Raw genomic sequence first — 23,309 nt, forward strand, 5'->3', positions numbered from 1 at the left:
TAAACAATAAATACCTGAAGACTGGTGCATCTGACATAAACTTTCATTCAAGCATAAGTGTTTTTGAATAAGTGCCTTACCATAGACACTTTAGAATATTTTAAAGTATGTTTATTAAAAACAAAGTGTTTAACAGCACCACAGACGCGAATTTTAATTAAGTTATTATTTTCTCACAAATGCCTGAAGATTATTACAAACACGAACTTTTTATTCACGCCACCTAATTTTATCAAAAAGAATTTTTACCATAGACGCTTTTAAATATTTTAAATATGTTTTTCATCATTTAAGTTTTTTATACACAATTGTAAACGATACTGTAATTTAAGTATCATTCACATAAATCTCCTTACCCCCAACCCCCCCCCCCATCTTCCAATTCATTTAAAGCATCTAGAACAATAGTTTTTGGATTCCCATGGGATATAGTTTTAAGATCCAATGTGCTTGCTTTTAAATGTTATCATCTAAGATTTTTTATATACAGCTAAAGATGACCACTAAGTGGTCGAAACATGTACTGTGTTTGTTAATGTATTTTTAAGTTTGCCAAAGGCAAAAGAAATAAATTATCGATTAGGTGGCTTTTTAGATTAATTTTCTGATTAAACTTATCGATACGGCCATGAAGTGGACAGCTTGCAATGGTAATAATTGTTAGCCCCTTTTGCCAATAATTCAAAGAAGTCTGTATCAAAATACTGAGAAAAATACTGAACAGGATTCCACCCCTGTCGTTGGTCACACTGTATATTTTCCTCATTGAATTTTGGAAAATGTGTAGTCAGAGGAGTTTTGTTCCAATTAAAGCGGCGTCGAGTTGTACCCCTTACAGTTGCTGTTCTTCCTCTACGCCCACCACGAACTGTAGACTGCTGCGTTTGAGAGGGACTGGGCTGTTAAATGATGTCGCTCTGCACTGCATTTGCTTGCTGATGTGAATTCACTTCCTCTGGGTGATCTGGCGGATCATCATGCTGACATCCCTGTGTTTCACTTTCACCTTCAGAAGATATTAAGTAGTCACAGCCCTCGTCACTATAGATGTCAAAGTCACTGTCCTCCAACATGCGCAGTAATGTCGCATCCTCAATTCTTTGTCGTCGTCGTCTCATTGACAAACCTAGAAACATAATTGATTTTGTAAATAAATATGATTATTTATGAGAGTTTCCCCTATGTGTTCTAGATTAATGTAGATTTAGTTAAATTAGGTACCATGGCAACATGATCTCTGCATTTACCTTGAGCGAGGACAAATTGTCTTACCCAGCTATTGTTATAGAGACCTAATGTCCACATGTGTGGACAAAATAATTTGCATGCACATAGAATCGACACCAAATAAAAACAACAATACATTTCAGCATTATTCGTCAGTGCGTGTATTTGATTACCAGAAATTAACTGAAAGAGTTTATCAGACAAGCCCGTAAATGAAGTATTAACAAGTATGTACCTGTAAGTCTGGTGTCCTGCGATGTATCCATCTCTTCACTTCCCACTATCTTGCTGAGTGCTACCAAGGAGGTTATAGAATGTTGAAAAACAGGAGTTTAAAGAGAGATTCTTTGAGAACACACTCAAAGTAAAATTGGAGGGAAATTCGAATTTCATAGTTAGTCAGAGAATAAAACATATTTGTCCACATATGTGGACATTGGGTCGGAAGAGGATATGAATTATTCTTCATATATTTACTGCCAAATTTGAAATTTCGTAAATTCCTTTCCTTATGCACAATTATTTTTATGTAAATTTAGTCAAATTAATCAACTGTGATAAAGCATTTATTGGGGCCTTGTTGCATGCTCCTACGTATTTCTCTGTCGTATTTAGGGCGTTCAGATAAGGTCCGGGTAAGAGAATACCAGATTCACAAATTTCGAACGCAATCAGAGACAATATTTTTGTATTCTTCCATTTTAATATTATTATATTTATCATCATTTTCGAAAATTTTTATGTTGTAAATTTCAGTTAACCTGTTATGAGACGTAAGTAGCAAGGTAAAGTTTCAGCTTCAATATTACACACGGCAAGGAGGTAGTGATTTCAGTCCACTTTGAAGAAACGTATCTACAATAGTTCGATGCTGAACCTGTAATTGTTGTCGGATTTCAACGGTAGTCAGTTGCATATTCACCAGGGCTAGTCCCAAAAATTTAATGACCGATTTACTGAAATCACTTCTCAAATGACTCGTAGTGTAAAAGAAATGAGAAATATATCAAATATCAATTACCGTAATAGAAGTTGTTAAGGAAAGATTTGAAGGATGTTCTCCCTTCATTCCAACAGTTCTCAAAGGACATTTACATTTTCAGAACTAAATTTCAGGAGTCACGTGGTCAGCTTGCACAGATGCAGGCTAAGATTGTTTCTGTCCATGATACAGTTAAAAATGACATTTCCAGAGTAGGAAACGAAGTCGGCTTGTTAAAAGCTAAGCAGAGCGACTTTGAGAAACGGTGTACTCAACAAGCCGAAAATACGACCACACAAATTAGTCGTATTCGTGAAGATGTTGGTGAACTAAAACCTTAATGTAAAAATGATGTCAAACAAGTAGAAGGGATTGTCCAACTCCAACTGGGAGATGTTATGACTAACCTAGACCAACTAGCAAAAACAATTTTTAACCTTGAGTCTCGAGATATGTCCAGACCCATTCATGGTTCATTAGAAGGAGTAGGAGAAACTTCATGTCAGACGACGATAATTAAAGTCCAAGATGAATAACCTCCTATATTCTCTGGCAAAGAAGACTACACGGCTAAGGAGTTTTTGCTTAATGTAGAAGAATACTTACAGGAACATAAAATTAGCGAAGATAAAAAATTAAGAACAGTCGCCCGATTGTTGGAAGGCAAGGCTCGTTCCTGGTACGCTGTCTTCAAGTTTAAACTCAAGAAGTACTCTGATTTTAAGGATTCCTTAATTAAGCGATTTTAGAACGCGGAAACACAGGATCTAATAAAAGTTCAACTGTATTCGAGAAGCTACAATACCTCTATTAATACCTCTCAATATTCCTATTTTTTATTATCTAAGTTGAAGATGCAGTATTTAGACCCTTCTTTACCTGAGAATGAAATTATACAAGTCATTACATTGCAGTATCCTTCTCATGTTCAAGAGATCCTGGTAGCTGCGAATATCCAAAACTTGGACCAGTTAGATGGGGTATTAAGACGTCTTGATACTGCTCATACGCAAGGTACTTTTAAACCTAGCAAGAGTAAAGACTTAGCTGCACATCCAGTTCAGGTTAACACTCCTGAACAATCGAGACAAAGACCTGAATGTATCGAAAGAAAGGTAGAGAGAGATACTCAACCTACACCTACGCGGTATAGAGGGTTTAGGAAACGCCCATACCGTAGCCAGGCGCCATACCAGACAAAACCTACCTGGAGAAAGCAAGATAAGCGACAAGAGAGAAAAGACTCAAATAATTTCGACTTAAATAAACGATGAAAAGAAACTCAGGACTACCTCCAACAAAATACATAAGTCGTCAACCTAGAGCGACTTTTCTTGGATATCAAGAATACAACACCTTTGGTCAAAAACCAGATTCCACAGGTCAAAAAACTTAGAATTTTCAAAAAGAAAATTGCCTGAAAACGATTAGGTTGAGTCGTTCTATGTTGACATAGTCAATTACTGGCATATCGATGATGACATCAAACATTGGTGTCAAAATAAGTGTCGGGGGACTGTGCAATTGTGGACACTCGTGTAAGTAATAAAACGAGTGATTACCCTGCAAGATCGTCGGAGAACGTTGGAGACCGTCTAAAACTTCAGAGGTACGAGTTCGATCCCCTGTGAGACAATTTGCGTGTTCCAGCTCCATTCCATGGTGACGAACGGGGCCTGCAGAACGAGTTCCAGTCCAGGCCAAAATGGTGACCTAGGAGTACGAGTTACCTGACAGGCGATGTTGAAGACGACTAAAATCTACACCAAGGTGATATGCAATTCAGCATGGATTTATTAGAATAAACCTCATTCTTTAAAATAATTTTCAAGTTAGATACGACCCTTCCTCCTGTACCGAGCCATAATTTTCATGAAATTGCCCTGAGGCATAACTCGTGCGATTATAAATTAAATAGTAAATCCGGCCTATATTTTACAGGTAATTTATTATAAAACAACACATTTCATCAGTTATATACATTTTTATATTCTGTAATTCATATAATTTAACTTCAGTCAGATTTCTATCAATTGGTCTAAATAAATTGCCCGTCATCGAACTGGAGAGCGCACGGCCTGTTCCATAAGTTTAAATTTAAGACATACCTCTCAAGTATGTGAGATGGATTTGCCATAAAACAAGAGCTTTAATATCCATGCTATTCAATTAAGCAGCCGAAAACGGGAGTGAGGCTAATGAACGAGAACCACAGAATGCCAATCATCAGCCACGTTTTCTCCTCCTCTACAAGAGACAAGACGTGCTGATCATGGGAGAGATGAATCAGGAACTTCACGACAATTATTTTGCGTTTAAGACCTGGTTAAGCGCTACGGAAATAAAACAGGCCTATGACTCCAAAAATAAGACACGAATTGCAAATACAGTGCTCCAAATATATCCTATGGCATTGTATAATAACCTAAAAAATTAGTGTTAACGCGTGTTGTGTAGCGTGTGGTGGTGTGATTTTCCTGTGGCCCATGAGATAGAGATTATTTTAGAAGGCATATTGAATCTTTGAAACACAAATCACGTGGGATAGATGAGGATTATAAACCAATAACAAATGTATTTGTCAGCAGTGACCAAAGTAGTGTTACAAATGCAGAGTTCCTATTTACATCGGCCGTTCTAGAACATGACGCTGGGCTGCGAATTTAAACTTTCTGATCATTGCATAATCTTCAAATAATGATTCTTATTTCAGCCATGCTGAAAATTGACCCTCCATGTGATTTTCTCCATTACGTCGGGTTTCTCTGCGAAATCAAAATGACTATAAAAAATTTCACGTGCATACAGGATTAATGTACTATATTATCACAAGTAAGGAATGCTTTGTTTTTGTTATATTTATTCATCTGAACACTCATCTATTATAAAGTTGTAGGCCTATATATATAAACAGGCTTGAGGAAAAACTATAATTAAAAGCGTCCATAAACACCACACTGGGCTTACTGTTTTATTGAAAACATGTTCTAGAATGTCAATCAACGATTTCAATTTTATGATATCTCGACTTATTTTAAGGATTTTATTTGCGCTGCTTGTAGCGTGTGTGTTATATTTGTATTTTCTCTCCTGAATAACCAGCAGTAAAATTCCAGCACATTCTTGCTCCATTTATCTTAGATGCTGGTGAATCTTTGTCCTTGCTCTACGCTAAGCATTCCTAGGGTTGATATTTCTAGGAGTAAAGTTGCAAATGTAAACAATTCACAATCAGTAGGGTTATGAGTATTGTTTTATCAGTGCCACGTAGTTCAAAGAGAAACGTTATTTAGCACTGTAAGAAAAAAATCAATCTGAATTGAGGTATACACTACGTTCCAACGCACTGTCATCGCTCCTCATTGAGAACCTAAAGAAGAAATGTTATCACTTTTACTCCCACTGGGACATATATGACCCGCAAGGTCATCAAGCAATACTACTGGGATTTAAATCAGTTATAATAGCACAGGACCTTGTCCCACTGGTTATGAATACGTTTGTTAGCTTTATCATTGCCATGAATTTCCGACAGATGTCACTCGTTCTCAGTTTTATTCATAGAATGGAGAATGTCGGTACGGGTCACTGTTTTCGCGCCAATTCACGGAGGTTGCATTATTGTATTCATTGTGTAGCACACACGGGTGCTTACAGCGATAATAAATATCACATTCGTGCATCATACATATTATTCTATCAGGTTAGTGCAATGTTATATCTAATTTCTTTACAGTGGGACACATATAACCCATTGGTAGTTTTCTTTGGGACATATGGTCCCAATAGTATTTTATAACCTGGTTTACGAAATAGGTTTTGTTTGTTTTAGCTGAGATGACTTCAAAAATGACGGGGTGGGGAGGATGTCTTTTCGAATGATGACCACCTGGCAGAGTGTTGGGGCACAATGGAGAAGATTCAGCGTCAGTTTTGGACTTCAGCTCTGATGATGATTTTGCGAATGTAAATTACGTGTCTAGTGACAATGATTCGGTAGGTTTGGATGATGATACAGCCTCTGAAGCGAACGAAAACGACAATTTCAGTGGAAATAATGTAAGATTTGTAGACCTAAATGTTTTCGATAATAATGGGGATGGAAATGTGAACTCGACAAATGACACAGTTTTTTGGTCGCCTCCAAGCCGAAATGTTCAGGTCATCAGACTATGATGTCTGGTTGCAGAAATTTCCTCGCAGTCTGCTTGTCTACATTGCTCAGTGTACAAATGTAAGGTTAGTCATTCTGAGATGTGATACGAAACTAAATGTAGCAGACACTGATCACTCCGAAAAATTGCTTGTGTTCGGAGTAACATTAGTAATGTGTTACCATAGAGTTACAATTTTTTCTGACTATTGGTCAAGTCGTGCATTGCTGGGGAATGACGCTATCAAAGGAGCTATTCCCAGGAATAGATGTCAGTTGATGATGATGATGATGCTTGTTGTTTTAAGGGGCCTAACATCGAAGGTCATCGGCCCCTAATGGTACGAAATGAAAGAACAAAAATTACAAAGGCATCCACTGACCAAAATAAAAATTAAAAAAATGTCATGAAGAATGAATGGATGGACAGGAACCCAACAAAACCCAAAACAAAGAAACAAAAACAAAAACCAGTGGATCGGATTCAACAGAGAACGAAAATAACATTATTACCGACCAAGGAACCACACATAAAGCACAATGATGCTTGGTGTCTAAAGGGGGTGCAAAATCCACGTCTAAGGCCCCACAGAATGGTACATGTCGCGAGTAAAATAGAACCATGGTATGTGTCATGTTGGGGTATTAATCAGAAGTAGCAAAGACTCACGGTGTTCCACAAAAGATGATACTACTCAAAAGTACTGTACTTCGTACAGGTAACGCAGACCTATGGTGTTTCGCACACAATGGCGCCACCTACAGCCAACGCAAACCGATGAGTTTCCTCACCTAGGGTACTAGTCACGGGTGCCGGTCCCAACGGCCCCGTGGTGTTCCGCACATAGTGAGTACTAATCACAGGCAACGCAGACCCACGGTGTCGCTCATATAGTGCTACAACTCACAGGCTACGCCCAGACCCGCGGTGTTGCCCACATGGGTACAACGCACGGGTACTGGAATCCACCCGGCCAGGCTTTTTACTGCAACGAATCACAAACAGATTTCGTACCATGTTAGTGATACTACTCGCAAGTACATGCAACCCATGGTGTTCCCCGCATGATGGTACGAATCAAGAGTAGTTTCATGGTTCTAATTCATTCATCCCTTGGTCGCCCCTTTTAGTCGCCTCGCACGACAGGCAGGGGATACCGTGGGTGTATTATTCGTCAGCCTCCCCCACCCACAGGGGGTGTGTGTTTGGTCCGCGAGAGGTATTTTATTTCCCTCAAGTCCGCCGGCAAGCCGGTGAGGACCCCCCTATCCGCCACCTGGGACGCGCCACGTGGGAGTATCACCTCTCCCCCTGCTACGCCTGTGTAGCAGGTTCGTGGAGATGTCAGTTGTTGCTATCGAAGTTGTACTTTGCAAATCCTGACATAGGGAAAACGTCTTCCAAAACATATTATGTCGATGATGTGATTTGTTGTTTGAAGAAGACATTTCAGAGAGCTAGAGAAAATAGTCCTTTCCAGAGTATTGATCAGTCTATGACAAAATTCAAGGGACGGTCCAGTCTCAAGAAATTTCTACCTTTGAAACGGGTGAAACGTGAAATAAAAAAATTGGGAACGTTGTAATTCAAAAACTACTTTTATATATATGATTTGAATGTGTATTCTGGAAAGGAAGAAAGAAGTGAGGAAAAGAGAACTCTCGGAGAACGGGTAGTGCTGAAACTGGTTGAATCAGTGAGAAGGGGTGACGTCACCGTAGCATTCGATAGATGTTTTACGTTCGTCACCTTGTGGACAGTGTACAGTATGCAGCAGTTGGGACATGCATATTTAACAGATAAAAAAGCATGCCAAAATGTGAGGGAAAGTTAGACAGGAGCCAATATCAGTATTTGGCTAATGCTTCTGCAACGCTTGCTGCAAGATGGCAGGACTATGAAGAAGTGGTGGAACTGACATATTGCAAACGAAGTCAAAGTGCTAAAAAAGAAGAAATATATTAGAAGATGCTCCCTGTCCAGAACAAAAACATCATTCTACAATGACATTATGGGTGGTGTAGATCTCTCAGATCAGAAAATTGGAACATACGATTTTGATAGAAAATCTCAAAAGTGGTGGAGAAAGGTTTTCTTCAAGGTACTCATGATGGCCGCTGTCAATTCTTGGATTTTGTATCAAGAAACCAAGCAAAAGATATTCCGTTGCTGGAGTACCTTATTCCCCTTGCAGAAAAATGATGGCTGTTGTCAACGCCAATGCAACAGTAAAAAGGAAGATGACATCTGGGCAACCTACCTCGGCATACAATTGATGTTGAATGTCGGAGATCACTTGCCAGTGGAAGGAAACACCAGAAGGCGATGTATGAGGTGCGCAAAACCGAAGAAAGAAACAAGGAAAAAACTCTCTGTTCAGTGTGTAACCTCGCTCTGTGCAAGTACTGCTTTGCATGTTATCACACCTGATCTGTTGCACATAACCTAACCCACAGCGAAGTGCTATAAACAAAATAATTAGATGTTATACATTATCGTTTGTCTGTTTAGTATCCTGTGTACCATATTTTGTATTTCATATTCTTATAAATAATGGTATTATAAATAAGGGTTGGCATCTTTCAAAATATACCACTGGGAAATACGTCCCACACGGAAATACCCGCAAGGTATCAGATATGAATTAGACACTGAAATCACATATTAATTAGAAGTTCCTTGACCAGTAAATGCAACGAAATTACCTAATTTATACAAAAAATTAGTAGTGGAAGGGTTATAGTGCTGTATGTTTCATGGAGAGATTCACTGAGAAATTGTTACAAGTGGTCGCGTGTTGCAACACTATATTCTCTCCAGAATAACTAAACAGGTATCAAAATATGTACATTTGTTTAGGTTAGGTATATTTTAAAACTGAAAATTCGAGACGTCCGCGTCGATGAATCCCTTTATTCTGCGATTACCCTGATTACTGTTTACCCATTGGAAATAGAGGCAGGTCTGAAGATACACAATTTTGGAAGACTGGTTGCATGCTCCTCCGTAATTTTCTTTTTTAAATGGTTTTAGAGTTTACATAAGGGCATGGTAACATAATACCAGATTTACAGCGTGTTCCCAATATCAGACAACAGTTTTATATAGTGCAATTTTTTCATTTCATTATCTCGAAAATTAGTCCATTACCACGATTTCGGCCATCATATTGATAATCATTATTAATAACGCATTATGAGACGTAAGTTATATAGTATCATAAGATCATCAAAGTACACACCGCATGGAGAATGATGCTATCATCCCGGTTTCAAGAGCTAAGTTGCCGACTGTTCGTTGGGATACCGTACGTGTACGTGATTCATGGATTTCAACCGTTCTCACTCTCCTATTCACCAGGGTTAGTTGCACATTACTAGGATATTTTCTTCCTGTGGTCTACTTTGAAACACCCGTGCATTTGTCTTCTACCTGCAGTATTCACCTGAGTCCAGACCCTCACCACTCGTTTTAGAGTGACTTCCCTACAGCACCCTGGGTTATCATTCTGTATGATGCTGCTATGTCCCTCATACCAACTACAGCATATCCCATTCTCAAAATCATATAGATAGCTATGTTGGTTGGACGCTTTCTGGATACATGTTACGCATCTTGCTAACATAAACATCACAATAATCTCATCACACTCCTAATCATAATCACTAACATCACATACACATACCACACTCAGCGTATATGACCAGCTGTAATGTTACAGAAACTATACCTGCATAGCGGTCTGTTTTATTTTTAAGATCGCCTACTTTTGATAGGAATAACTTACACAAACTCGTTACTTTACATTAAGGTATTCATGGTGAAGCACTGACAATTTCCGCACGTGTAAATTTAAATGCAAGTGGGAAATGATCCTGCGGTTTCTATTTATCACTTCCTTTACGCACGAGTTAATCCCTAATTACTGTTTACAAAGAGGACACATAACATTTCAGCAGGAGAACGCCGATACTACTAAGAATCAAGTTGAACTTATGAAGAACTTCAGCGCAACAGATGCAGCACTTATACGGCCGGTAATCTTGACAATACAGCTGATGCTCACCCACGCGCGGCCTCTTCATCAAATCCATTGACTCTGGTGATGCACTGTGTATTAACACATCTGTAAGACCTAATACACTGACTGACAGAGCAAATACAACACCAAGAAGGAGTGGTCAGAACTTTATGCCAATTGCAGGGTAGACTGACGTCACTGAGGTATGCTCATGATGTGAAATGCGCCGCTGTGCTGCGCACGTAGCGAACGATAAATGGGACACGGCGTTGCCGAATGTCCCACTTCGTACCGTGATTTCTCAACCGACAGTCATTGTAGAACGTGTTGTCGTGTGCCACAGGACACGTGTATAGCTAAGAATGCCAGGCCGCCGTCAACGGAGGCATTTCCAGCAGACAGACGACTTTACGAGGGGTATGGTGATCGGGCTGAGAAGGGCAGGTTGGTCGCTTCGTCAAATCGCAGCCGATACCCATAGGGATGTGTCCACGGTGCAGCGCCTGTGGCGAAGATGGTTGGCGCAGGGACATGTGGCACGTGCGAGGGGTCCAGGCGCAGCCCGAGTGACGTCAGCACGCGAGGATCGGCGCATCCGCCGCCAAGCGGTGGTAGCCCCGCACGCCACGTCAACCGCCATTCTTCAGCATGTGCAAGACACCCTGGCTGTTCCAGTATCGACCAGAACAATTTCCCGTCGATTGGTTGAAGGAGGCCTGCACTCCCGGCGTCCGCTCAGAAGACTACCATTGACTCCACAGCATAGACGTGCACGCCTGGCATGGTGCCGGGCTAGAGCGACTTGGATGAGGGATTGGCGGAACGTCGTGTTCTCCGATGAGTCACGCTTCTGTTCTGTCAGTGATAGTCACCGCAGACGAGTGTGGCGTCGGCATGGAGAAAGGTCAAATCCGGCAGTAACTGTGGAGCGCCCTACCGCTAGACAACGCGGCATCATGGTTTGGGGCGCTATTGCGTATGATTCCACGTCACCTCTAGTGCGTATTCAAGGCACGTTAAATGCCCACCGCTACGTGCAGCGTGTGCTTCGGCCGTTGGCACTCCCGTACCTTCAGGGGCTGCCCAATGCTCTGTTTCAGCAGGATAATGCCCGCCCACACACTGCTCGCATCTCCCAACAGGCTCTACGAGGTGTACAGATGCTTCCGTGGCCCGCGTACTCTCCGGATCTCTCACCAATCGAACACGTGTGGGATCTCATTGGACGCCGTTTGCAAACTCTGCCCCAGCCTCGTACGGACGACCAACTGTGGCAAATGGTTGACAGAGAATGGAGAACCATCCCTCAGGACACCATCCGCACTCATATTGACTCTGTACCTCGACGTGTTTCTGCGTGCATCGCCGCTCGCGGTGGTCCTACATCCTACTGAGTCGATGCCGTGCGCATTGTGTAACCTCCATATCGGTTTGAAATAAACATCAATTATTCTTCCGTGCCGACTCTGTTTTTTCCCCAACTTTCATCCCTTTCGAACCACTCCTCCTTGGTGTTGCATTTGCTCTGTCAGTCAGTGTATACAGGACTATTGTCTACGCTGACGACACTATGCTGAATGCCGAATAAAATCGATATCCAAATTCGATTGGCGCATTAGATGCAGCAACTCAATGAAAGGAAGCAGAATATTTGATATCAAACCCACAAGAAATCAGAACTATCCAAGTTAATAGCGATGACCTTTCACAAGGGATGAACCTTAAATATCACTGATCGAAATTCGCAAACGATGGATAACTTCTCCAAGAATCTTTTACGATAAGACGGTATGAATTAGCCATTTTTAAGGGGGTACTTCATGACGCCGAACGGCGCACCCAACTTGTTGAGGGGTGTTGTTATTGTTTTAATATAACTCCGTAACGACCCCCTCTTAACACTCATAATAAAGGATAAAAACTGTTTCGACACTCCGAATAATGAAGAGGTTGCCAAAAGAAAGAGAAGCGCCAGAAAGGTGGTGAATATACAAGAGTTCCTTATAATTGCAAACCTAATACCGTCGGGGTAGGAGGATAACAGTTTTGATCGCGGATGTCACAAAGGAAATATCATTATGTGAACAGGCATATGTAAAATGGACGAAGTTTCAAAATCAGCTAGTGAAACTGTGGTGATCAACCCACCCTCCCTCCCGTTTGTACACTGCTTATGACAGGCAGAGGATATCACTGGTGTATTCGATCATAACTGCCAAATAACTCCTTCATGATGACGCAAACTTTCATCAGTGTTTAACGTAAAAAAGTATTAAGGCTGGTAAATCTTACAAAATAAAAAAACAATATTCTGAAACAATGCGTTATAATTTTCACAATAAATTCAAATTTTGTAGTGAATCCTCCTCATTAAAATACTCTTATGATACTATGAAATCAAGAGGTAGTGTTGTCTGTGGGTATTGTAGTAAGGACGAGTAGAACAAGACAACATTCCCTCTTAAAACTAGTCACGACAAAAATGTAAGAATCGTGAACGTTCTGCGTAAGAAAGCGAAATTCGGCCCCGCAGTCTAGAAATAGCGAGTGAAACTACCTCTTACCCGGAAGCACCACGTTTTCTTTCCTTCCAGATGAATGATTCATACCGCAGTGTGAAGTTCTATATCCACTCCTCTGAACAACATCAAAATGCAAGAGATTTCCAATGTTCGATGCAAGATGCCTCTCAAAATTCGCAGATTGATTTACCATAGCACATGTTCTTCAAAGGACATACCACTGAAGTTGACAGCCCAAGACAGACGTGAGACTAATCATGAAAAGCACAGACTGCCTCTCAGCACCCCAAGTTTATCTGCTTCTAGAGTACGCAAACATTTCTTGCTGTTTCTGGCGTATTTATTTAATTATATAAATTGTCTTGTTATACATTACACAATAAATTGGTTAAAATGTTAGATATAATAATATTAGTATTTAGGAATGTGTCCTATTGCTTTCTCTTACCAGGGCAACGGCAACAGATATATCCGTATAAGTGAAAAAATAAACGCTGATAGCTACAACGAAATTGAGGTAAGGCAGCACTCTGGAACGGAGAAGCTTGCCTGGAAATGGTTGTGATGGCTTCATTAAGGGAGAGATTGACTTTTAGGTCTTGAAGACGTGGTCAAGAAAGAAAGTGCACAAGACTTATCTAAAAATGATAACTTCCAATTTCAGTTTTTAAAATTTATTTTCCTACAATTATTATCAATTTTTAAATCACGTAACTTCCATTTCATTTTCACGATCAATTATCATATAAATTTTGAAAAAAATAATCAAGTACGTAAAATTACTTGTTTAAGCACTGTAGCACGCTCGTTATTATTTATCTGTCGCATTTAGGGTTATCAGGTATGTTTTGGACGTAAATCACTCACTTGATTTAAATAACAACATTTATAACACTTACGACACTTATATAACATATTATAATACATAATACTGCGTACTGATGGGCTGATGCCCTCGATAACAGTCAGTCACATGTTCCCGTCTCCTATCGCACGAGGTACCCAAGCATAACAGTCTCTCATCCCCTTTCATCCACACCACTTCCGGCTGAGGGCCTTCAAAATAAATACACACTGCAGGGTGCTGCTATCTGTCCTAAAGTGGTAGCGACTAACTAGATGGTCTAGCCATAGCTAGGCCAGAACAAGGTAAGGAAATACAAGATGTGGAAATTTGTACACGACCAGAGCCCATACTTTTGTACTATATTAATTATTATTTTCCTGAATATATAGGCAGTAAATTACAATGAAGGTATTATGAGATGTACGTAGGATCTTAAAGTGACAGTTCATTGTACACTCAGCATTGAGTGTCGTGAATTTAGGCCAGTTTCAAGATACGATTACACAATGATTCGTGGCGATGCTGTATCTGTTAGCGTTCATTGGATTTCAATTGTTGTCAGTCGCCTATTTGCCAGTGCTACTTCCATAATACGACGAGTTTCCTTTCGGTGACCTCTAAGTGGACAAATAACTGTTGTTTTCACTGCAGGATTCTCCTAAGTCCATCTTCCCACCACGCACTCTGCACCCATTGTATTACAGCACTCTGGGCTGACAGTCAGTGAGATGCTCCCTTTTCCCTCATACCAATTATAATGTTCTACTTGTAACATAGTTGTATCAGTACCAGAACGAGCGTAAGTTATTAATACAATTTTGTGCATATGTGAACGGTTCAAGAGTTAGCGTATATATGATATCACAGCAGTGAGATTGTAATAATAACACTTACATTTGATAGGATCACATTGAAAAATTTCGTTATATTACGTTAAGGTATTTGTGGTGTACCACTTGCCATTTCACAAGGAGAACGTACATATGACCAAAATTCAAACTGGACATTTTAACAACTGCAGCGCATGCCAAATATAGACAGCGACCGAATAAAATGAAACCTAATATTTCATATCGAATCCAGAAGAAATCAGTGCTATGCAAATTGAAAGCGAGATTCTGGCACGAGGGATTTATCTTAAATAACATGGGTAGACAATAATGGTGTCCGACGTTTCTTGGATTTGCTTACGTTGTACTTGTTGAGTCTCGCTTTCTTGCAACCCCACTTACCCCCAATTAAAGCAAACAGCTACAGAGCATGATTCGCACTGCCAATACTTTGGTGGGTGTGATCATCGTTTTCAGAAGAAATACAGCCGGGATGCTTTCCTACCTCACCGTTAATAACAAGATATGTATGAGTTTCGATTCTTCGCAGATTCCGGTAAAGAAAGAGAAAGGTCACCAACGGCGTGAATATGAATGACTCCCTAGAACTTTTACATATAATATCGTCGGGGCTGAAGAGTACAAGTACAAGTTTCGATGAAGGGAGGTCACATAGGAAAGGTGAAAGTGCGGGCCTATCACAAGTAAGAGGAAGCACTGTTAGACTCAGCAAGAGGAAAAGTGGCGCCCAGAAAACAATCTCAACTGATCATGTTAAATTCCCTGGTCACCCAATTCATACAACGCTTGGGACAGGCAAGATATCGTTAGTATATTCTAACGCCCCTCCCCATAGCTCTATGATCATCATCTCATGACTCCTTCATGGTATTTAAAATTACCAACAATGTATTAAATGTGTATTTATGACGACTGAAAAATCTTAGAAAATATGCCACACTATTCTAAAACAAATGCAGGGATTCTTTATCCTACTCTGAATATTAAAAATAAACGCTCCTAGTTCATATAACTTGCAGAGCGTCCCCTAATAAAACTAGACAATGGATAATTTAACAGTTGTGATCGTCGCCCAAAGCAAAGGAAATTCGTTCCGCAGCCTAGGAATAGCGGAGGCCGCAACTTTGACTCCCGAACAGTTCAGTAGTTTTATCTGAGGGCTGCTTCGATGTCCTCTTTCATGAGCAATAACAAAATCAGTCTTAATGTCATAACCAAGGATTCCATACACAAAATCCTATGGATTGAAGAAGTATGCCCCTCAAGATAGAAGTAAGAATTACTGATTACCTGATAATGCAACTCATCAGCCAAGTTTTGTCTGCCAATGCAACACGCCAGACTTGCGCTTCTGGCATGGCCCTAGGTCATTTACAGTATTTCATCATATTATAAAACAACGTATTTCATCAGTTATATATGTTTTTATATTCTGTAATTTATGTAATTTAATTTCAGTAAGATTCAAAATTATAAATTGGTTTAAATTTTCGATATATTTGTTTAAATATTGCTGAGCAAGCATTCAGTATAGGTACATAGGGACATAGATGCGAAGCGAAATCAAATTATTTGTATTCATCCGTTGAAACAGCGAATGCCTGAGGACACCAGAATTCTCTGATAATATTTCCATTCATAAAAGTGATGCTATTGGAAAATGTAAGCATTCGCAGATATTCCAGTAAGTCGTCTAGACGAATGGATCTTAAATTGCAAGTGCATGTTAGATGTGTGAATGATGAAGAGGGTAGTATTCCGGTACCTGGTTTTACATGCTCACCCTCATTCTTACTCGTACAATGATTAGAAGTCTGATTCATATTCGTGTCTGCAAGGAAGTGTATGTAAAGTTATTCTGATCATCATACCATATTTATTTTGAATATGATTGCCGTATATTTGAATATTACTCGTATTTGTCGTATTTTATTAGTAGTTCGTGGCGTCTGTTTGGACACAATTCTCAAAACACGGTGTTAATTTGAATGTGTCGTCCCAGTAAATAGTTTGGGATCTATTTTCGCTAATGCGTGAGTTTGAAATGTATCTGAATTGCTTTCCGTAGTTAAACCAAGAACAACTCATATGGCTATGAATGAGTAAATGTTTAATCGCTATAAGGAGATTGCTGAAAGCCAGCACTTCGGAACGGAGAAACATGCCTGGAAGTGTAAGTGATGAATTCATCACGGGACAGATGAACTAAAAAGTGGTCAACAAAACGAACACCAGAATTGTCTTAAAAACTAAAAATTTAAATACAGTATATAAATTCTACTTTATGCATTTGCTCCCAAATTTCAAATTTCGTAAATTGTTTCCTAATGTATGATTATTGTATATGCATTTAGTTAAGTTAATCAACTACGAAAAATTATTTGTTGGGGCCTTCTTGCATACTCCTACTTACTTCTCTGTCGTATTTAGTGCGTTCTAGTAAGGTACGGGTAAGGGAATACTGGATTTGCAGCTTTTGCACGCAACCAGAGACAATATTCATATATTCTTCCATTTATATAATATTACTAGCAAATGTACCCGTTTTTCGCTACGGTATACTACATTGTGTGCGGCTTTCTTCGTAAATTACTGTAAAGGCAGTACAATTATATTAGACTGCATGTGTCTTAGCACTATATGGGAAACAAAACAGGAAGGGCGCCATACGATGCTTCCGATGTAACTAAGGCATTGCGGAATCTTTGAGGATAATGGCAGGCCACATTTCCTACTGCCAATCATAATTCAGTTAGGGAGTTTCTAGTATAATTGCAGGCTCACTTGGCAACAGCCATTCCCAGTAGAAAGAGAGAGTTTTCATTACAAAGACATGCCCGTTCTCTAATAACAGTCACAATTTAGTTGGAGAGATTAGATTATAATCGGAAAATGGAGCGCTATCTAACGTACCAACACTGGAGACAGGACAATAGGTCATAGCACCAAAGCTGTAGATCTATCCAAATTGAACGGCGGCTGTGCTATCTGTTTTTGATATGACTTACTGTTTAGCCACCAATTATCCCGAAACGAAGGTCTGCACCGTCATTAAAATTGCATCCATATTTCGATATTTTCCGATGTTAAAAGTTATTTTGAACAGATTGGAATTTTTCCATAAAGAAGAGAGTGCCTGGGTTTCGGAATATGCACTCGCATACATTCGGAGTAGTTAAGGAAGAATGCAATACAGTTAAAAGCCGCAATTAACAGAAAATAGGTTTATAACTTAGGAGAGCCAGATAGGAAAAGTATATAAATACCAAGTGACGTATTGGAAAATAAAATGTCCCTCAATAATTTGTGACGGTATGAGTTACGTATGTAAGGAAGAGTTAACAGAGGAGTAATTTAAGCGCAGAGATTCTTAGGCAAACAGAAAAGATGATGACTTAGGGTGTTATTACTTTAGCTTAAAGAGGCAAGGCAGAGGCAAGAAATTAAATAAGTAGAATAAAATTACAGTAAAAATATAGCAAATTTCGGTAAGTACCTTACGGTGTGGTCCGTCTCTGTGGTGTAGTGGTTAGCGTGATTAGCTGCCACCCCCAGAGGTCCGGGTTCGATTCCCGGCTCTGCCACGAAATTTGAACAGTGGTACGAGGACTGGAACGGGGTCCACTCAGCCTCGGGAGGTCAACTGAGTAGAGGTGGGTTTGATTCCCACCTCAGCCATCCTGGAAGTGGTTTTCCGTGGTTTCCCACTTCTCCTCCAGGCAAATGCCGGGATGGTACCTAACTGAAGGCCACGGCCGCTTCCTTCCCTCTTCCTTGCCTGTCCCATCCAATCTTCCCATCCCTCCACTAGGCCCCTGTTCAGCATAGCAGGTGAGGCCGCCTGGGCGAGTTACTGGTCATTCTCCCCAGTTGTATCCCCGTCGAAAAGTCTGAATCTCCAGGACACTGCCCTTGAGGCGGTAGGGGTGGGATCCCTCGCCGAGTCCGAGGGAAAAACTGACCCTGGAGGGTAAACAGATTACGAACGAACCTTACGGTGTGAAAAAATGTTCTATACTGCGCGGTACTGTTCTAAACATTACCAGCACTCCTTAGGCCTTATCGAGGACGATTGTAACCTCCAACGGTATTCCGCCAACATTCCTAAAAATGGCCGATTGACGTCTCTCTTGCTTTCTACCCAAGGAACAACCACGAGTTTACAGGAATGTCGACAAAAATGGCATACGTTACTTCCCGCCTGGTAAGCAGTCATATACGTTGCCATGGTAACCTATAGGTTCGATGTCGGTCTGACGGTCACTGAATGCAGAGAATGATGGCGCTTGTTTTCAAAGGGGCCTAAAATCTAGGGCACCAGCCCCTAATGGTACGAAATGAGACGAAAGGTAATGACAAATTAAAAGTCCACAATCACCCGCTGACCAGAATTCAAAACGTGATGAAGAATGAATGAATGGATATGAATGTCCCACATTTCCAGAAACTAGCGTTAAAAATATTATTATTGACAAAGGGACTGATTCTAAATCAGAATTCTTAATCGAGGATGCTTGTGTCGAAAGAGGTCCAAAATCGAGGTAACGGCCCGTCATAACGGTACTTATCGCTAGTAAAGTAGAACAATCGTGTTTATCATGTTACGGTACTAATAAAAAGTAGCGCAGACTCTAGGTGTTCCACACATTATGGTACTACTCACAAGTATTGTACTTCGCACAGGTAACGCCGACCTATGGCGTTTCTCACATAATGGCGCCACTCATAGGCAACACAAACCCATGCTATTCCTCACCTAGGTGGTATTAATTTCGTGTGACTTTTTCTAGCCGAGTGCAGACCTTGTAAGGCAGACGCTCCGATGAGGGTGGTCGGCATCTGCCATGCGTAGGTAACTGCGTATTATTGTGGTGAAGGATAGTGTTATGCATAGTGTGTGAGTCTCAGGGATGTTGAGGACAGCAGAAACACCCAGCACCCGAGCAACTGGAATTAACCGATGAAAGTGAAAATCCCCGACCAGCCGGGAATCGAACCCGCGGCCCTCTGAACCGAAGGCCAGTATGCTGACCATTCAGCCAACGTGTCGGACATCCCCTTAGTTTTCCTCATATAGTGGGTACTAATCACGGGTACTGGAAAACCCATACAGACTCCCCTTCTGTTGCTACTAATCAGAAACACATCGTGTACCTAACATGGTGATACTACTCACAAGTAAAGGCAACCCATGGTGTTCCCCGCGTGATGGTACTAACAACTAGTAGTTTCATGGTTCTAATACCGTGGGTGTATTTTTCGTCTGCGTCCACCACTCACAGGGTGTAGACAGAGTGATAAAAGAATAAAAATAAAGGGCTCCGTCACTTCAAAAAATGAAGTAACGGACAAAGGAAGGCAAGTTCCACGAAGGGCGTGAAAATGAAAGACTCCCTAGGCCTCGAATGCTCTAATACCGTCGGGGTCGGAAAAGAGCAAGAGTTAACCAAGGGAGGTGGCAAGGATAGAGGAAAATGAGGAGCTGGCACAAGTAAGTGGAAGCCATGTCAGGAGTCAGTTAAGGGCCCCGAAGTCGCCAACTGATACTTCCAAGTTGAGAGCACCTGGGGCCCCTTTTGGTCGCCTCTTACGGCAAGCAGGGGATACCGTGGGTGTATTCTCCATCTGCGTCCCCCAGCCACAGGGGGTGCAAAGTATGAGACAGCAGATAATAGTACTCCGTCATTTAAGAGTAAGCGAAATTATGATCATAACCAAAGTTGTTTATAATGAAGGGACCTTTCATACATAGACCACGAATTTTACAGAAAATTAATAGTATAGGAGAAAATGGAAGAAAACTGTTCTGATTTTCCTATAAATATCCCGTCTATCCAGAGTTTTTGAAAAAATATTCATATCAAAACCTTCCCCGAAATGAGTAAGCTCCAAATTTGAAGTTTGGTCGACATCTATCCAGCCATTTGATCGTGATGGTCGAACAGACAAAACAACACGAAAAATAAAAACCACTGATACGGTCTTGAGTTGATCTAAATCGGATAATGATCTGAAAAATTGGCAAAACATACGAAATTACAGACAGTGGACACCTAAAAATTTATTTAGATAGATTAATATGATTAATATTATTCTAATTATTCTTTTTATAATCATTGTCGTAAATTTGTATGTATTAAATTGGTCCAGCTCCCCATACAACGTTTTGCAGACAATGTCCTACAACAGTCTCGGCTGACAGTCTGTATGATGTTCCTATTTTCCCCTTATCAATTTCAAAATCCTACTTGTGACAGAATGGTAGTAATACCAGCACCAGCGTAACTGATTCATACAATTTTCAGATTGTGTGAACGGCTCTAGCCTTACTGCATGTATGCTGGCATAGCAGTCAGATAATAATAACTAGGGCTCGGTTACGAGCATATTAGCACATTTTTTTTCTGAATAGTAAACATTGAAAAGAAGCCTTTCGGTAGTATTTTCATCTCTCTTGGGCCGACAGAATTTAAATTTCTCGAACATATAAATGCATTAAACCGCGGTTTTCAGAATAGAAGCATATAAATGCATATTCTTGTTGTTTTTTTGTCTAAATAGTTTGTTTTTCTTCGAATTCCCCCCGAATTCGGGCTCTGACCATCCTTAAGGTTCTAAAGCAGAAATAATTATTGAAAAGCCTATCTGGTGCGAATAATAGAACTGCAGGTTTTTAACCTTTAGTGAGGTCATTCACACACCCTGATTGGCCTCTGCCGGATTAGAGTGCGACTCGTCAGATAAGCTCTGGAAGCCCCAAGCATCCTTTCACTTTGAAATGTGAGGTATTTTAGTGGTGTGCCTAATTTGGGAACCAGTATTGTTTACGTGGCTTTTACCATGAAGTGGTGGAAGATCCGACCTGGTCAAGTGCAGTTTCTGCTTTCTACTCTCAGTTCTCAGTTCGTAATCGTATCCGTACGTTCCTATAGAGTTCTTGTGATTTCTAAGTACGCGATGCCTAAAGTTAAGAAATCTCTGAGTGTCTTACTCCGACGATGTACAAAGGAAGACCCTGACTCGTTTTCTACTGACGGGAAAATCCTTTTCTGCAAAATATGCGAAAAAGAGGTAATTTCTTATGGACATTTTCACGTCTACGTTCTTAAAGATGTTACTGGTCAAACAGTTGAAATTTCAAGTAGGCCGTATGTGCAGCGTACGGTGCCTACCTACTCGGAAAGTAGAGAGAAGGCTAAGAATTCGGAGTGTAGACCCGTTAGATCCTCAGATATTACATTTCCGTGACGGAAATTGACGTTTGGATTTGCTGGTTTTTCATGGGATCGTTGAGAGGGTGCTCGTATTTCTACTGCAATATTTCAAAATAATTCCATAGTCCACAATGCTTTATATTTGTTCATTCAATGTATTTTTTCTCACTTATGCGTACCTACCTATTTATTTTCAGATCAAGATTTCGAAGGGTTTTCAATTTTCCCAACATAAAGCCACAAGTGGGCACTCAGCAAAAAGGAAATCGAAGAAACAAGCGCTGATACAACACCTGTTCAATCAGCAACAGCACTCGGACGAGTTTTCTTCCAGAGTTTGTAGGGCGTTTTTAAGCGCCAACATACCCCTCTACAAGGTTGAACATGCTGAGATTAGAGCTCTCTTCAAGGACTTTGCAGAGTTGCCTCATGAGTCGACCCTTCGTAAAATTACGTTTCTTCAGAGTATGAAAAGGTATGAATTCATGCACGACTGCCGTATTCCGCATTCTCGTTTAAACAATTTAGAAGTAATTTTAACATGGATCTGGCTCTGTCGTAATGAAGGTAATCTCTCGATAATACCTTCATCCCACGAAGAAAATTCATTCAGGTACTTTCTTCACCAGGTTATACACACAATCAGGGACGACATCGGGAGCCACCCAATTTGGTTATCTATCGACGAGACCACAGACAGTTGTGGAAGATACACGGCCAACGTTATTGTTGGAAAACAGTCCCAGTGAATCGGGGAAGGTGCACCTAATTCTGTGCAGGGAGCTAGATGTGAGAGACCATGGTACCATTGTGCGAACAGTACAAGCAGCTCTGCGTAAGTATATTTTTGTTAATTTAGTTTTCGAGAGGTTTGCCAAAGAAGAATAAGTACAGTCTGGCTTCATATTATGCATTCCTGCTTCAGGCTTGCTGTGGCCAACCTTTTCAGATGAGGAGGTAAACAAAGTACTCGCATTAGTGACTGACGCTCCTCCCTACATGATTAAGGCTGGGAAGAGCCTCAAGCTTCTCTACCCGAAGATGTTACATGTTACTTGTCTTGCCCATGCAATGCACAGACTTGCTGAGGAGCTGCGCGAAAAATCGTCCAGCGTCAACAGAGTCATTTCCTCAGTGAAGAAAATTTTCGCCAAGGCTCCTTCTCGCGTCTGTGCCTTCAAGACGATGCATCCAGACCTCCCTTTACCTCTCGAGCTCATACTGACGCGATGGGGAACTTGGATCTCGGATGCCTTGTATTACGTTGAAAATCATAGGGCAATTGAAGAGGTAAGACTATTTGAAATGTTTAAAATCTTCTCATTTACGAGGTTTAATCTATCATTCTTTTCATACCTTTTATCTTCACTCCACCAAACGACGCCTAATTTTGTAATTTTCTCAGTTATTCCCCTCGGCTAATGTTCTTCAATTCTATTTTTTCCAGTGATCAATACGTTTGATTAGACGGACAGCAAGTACATCGCGAAA

The sequence above is a fragment of the Anabrus simplex genome, chromosome 4, assembly GCF_040414725.1.
Source record: "Anabrus simplex isolate iqAnaSimp1 chromosome 4, ASM4041472v1, whole genome shotgun sequence".
In the NCBI taxonomy this organism is placed as follows: domain Eukaryota; kingdom Metazoa; phylum Arthropoda; class Insecta; order Orthoptera; family Tettigoniidae; genus Anabrus; species Anabrus simplex.